A 2,500-nucleotide genomic window follows, 5' to 3' on the forward strand; every position below is an offset into this window, starting at 1 on the left:
GACTAGACTTTTTGTAACAAATCGTCACACATAGTTACGTTGTATACTAGTAATAGAACTGTAGCAATTTCTTACTTATTAAATTGTATCAAACTGTCTTAATTTGTGACTATTTAATGTGACAACTATATCCCTCATAGTGATGGGTCTTTTGTTACAAAATGTCACTAATATTGACGAAATTGTAATCTTTTTACCGTCATTAATACTGACATTATATATTGTCTCAAACCGTCATTATTCATAACTAATTTAAAATCTTAATTTTGTGGCTTTTTTTGGTCAATTTTCTTTCGTATAATAAAAATATTAGTCACAAAACATAATAATCAATGACGAAATAAATAATATTTATCCGTTACAATAATTGCGTAACAAATTTTTGTATTTTGTAATATTCATTATGCAATTAATTTGTCATAATTAAACGTCTAAAAGTATGACAGTAATAATAACATCTCAGTTTCAATTGGTTGCTGTCTATAAATCGAAATAAATATAACTCGGTTTACAAAATGAAATTGGTTTAAAATAAAATTCGGTTTAGATAACTAAACCAAATCATAAAAAAAAATTCAACCCTAAAAAAAATAAGCGGCCATGCGTGCCTCGCCTTGCCTCCTCCAGCCGCCATGTCTGGCCTTGCCTCCGCCGCACAACAGCCACTGCGACCACCGCTGTCTTGTCTCATCCACCATCAAGCTTCTTCTGCATCATCACCTTCCTTTACAAAAAACAAACAAAAATCAGATTCAAAGAGAGAGAGAGAGAAAGATAGACAGAGAGAGATATGTCGAACCGTGGTGGAGTGGTGGTGAACGGCGAGCGTGACATCACATGATGGAAGACAGAGAGATCACTCATTCAATTCTTCAACCTGCACCAAAATAAAAGCCACGCAGAAGATAGATGATGGAAGTAGAACTTATAATAAACGACCATTAACGGAGGCGGTAGAGAAGATGGAGAGCGATGAAGGCAGAGCTCTTGCGATGGTGGAGAGACACGGAGCAAAGATCTTCTGACGAATGAGAAGAGAGGAGATGCGGAGGCCAGCAGTGAAGAAAGCATATGAATGGAAATCTGAAGAAAAGGAATAACTTTGGTCCATTGGATCCAATCTCATCCGACGGTGAAAAGCTTGATCCTTGTGCTTGTGAATCAGCCAATAGGAACTTTTTGGCTGTTATACTTTATTTTCTCAACTGACAGAATAAGTTTTATTCTTCTTTTTTTTTTGTCAACAAGTTTTATTCTTTAATGTTAGTTGTTTTAGAGTTTTTGTTTCTAATCTCATTTCGTACAGTGATAGAATTTTGGTTTCTAATTTTTCTTTAGTTTTTATGTTTGTTATAAGTTTTATTGTTGATAAAAAGAAGTGTTATTAAAATTATAAGTTTTAGAGTACATGTTATATAGTTCTAGATATGAAAAAATAGATTTAGAAATGAAATTTATGATATATGATTTGGAGTTTGAGGTTTAAGTTTAAAATTTAGAAAATATTTAAAAATAGTTTGAAGTATGTAATATGACTTAATGTCTTAAGATATAACGTTAAATATGAGTATATGGTTTGAAGTATATGTAAGGTTAAAAGTTTAAGTTTAAAAACTTGGGATTAAAGATTTTTAAGAGAACAAACTTTGAAGTTATGTTTAAAAACAATTAAAGTTTAAAAATTATATTTGAAGTTCAGATTTATGATATAGGGTTTGATGTAGTTTAGGGTTTAGACTTGAGATTTGGATTTAACTTATATGATTCAAGATTAAGTGTTTGGAGTAAATAGGTTTAAATTTTTAAAATATATATTTGAAGTTAAAGTTTAAGAATTAATTTCTAAATTTTAAAAGATCAAATTAATTGTTTTGTATGTAAAATTAAGTTTAGGGTTTAAGTTTAGGGATTAGTCTATAAAAAGGTTTCATATTCAACCACAAAAGAAAAACGATAAATCATGGTTTATTTTTGAAACCAATGATAAACTATGGTTAAAACTGGAGCTACATAAATATAACTTACAAGATCACCCAAATAATTTTGTGCTTGAAAAGTTACAACATTTTTTATTTGTTATCCTTTTCAATGTATTGATCACAAACATTTAGTATATAAACGGAGTCATAACCTTTAGTCACATAGTTGTCGCCATGGTAACAATAAACATAGTTACAATTATGTCACATTTTTTGTCTCATTTATTTTTGTCATATTTATGTCACTAAATGTGACATAATTTAGTTACAGCAAAACCGGTCACAATATTGTGACCAAATAGCTACTCTTTTTTGACATAAAAGATCAGTTACAAATCAGTGTCTCTTATGTCACAAATATGTGACTAAGAAATCTAGTCTCAAAAAATCGTAACAATAGCTCCTTTTTCTTGTAGTGATTGAGGTCCCAAAGACCATGGAGGAGAAGAAGTTTGTCAGCCAAGACACATTGGCCAGACACAAAGAAAAACCAGACAAACTGATTTTTCAAGAAAAGGCCA

General features: G+C 30.5%; 1 long non-coding RNA gene across 1 annotated transcript; it reads right to left on the minus strand.

Moving 5' to 3' along the window:
• Window positions 1-459: 459 nt before the first annotated feature.
• LOC125598149 lies at window positions 460-1,373 on the minus strand. The gene is made up of 2 exons (XR_007332236.1): window positions 800-1,373; window positions 460-724 (listed from the first exon to the last, which is right to left on the minus strand). It is a non-coding gene; the product is annotated as an uncharacterized LOC125598149 (long non-coding RNA).
• Window positions 1,374-2,500: the final 1,127 nt, after the last annotated feature.

Source organism: Brassica napus, unplaced genomic scaffold (assembly GCF_020379485.1).
Source record: "Brassica napus cultivar Da-Ae unplaced genomic scaffold, Da-Ae ScsIHWf_1633;HRSCAF=2249, whole genome shotgun sequence".
Taxonomy (NCBI): domain Eukaryota; kingdom Viridiplantae; phylum Streptophyta; class Magnoliopsida; order Brassicales; family Brassicaceae; genus Brassica; species Brassica napus.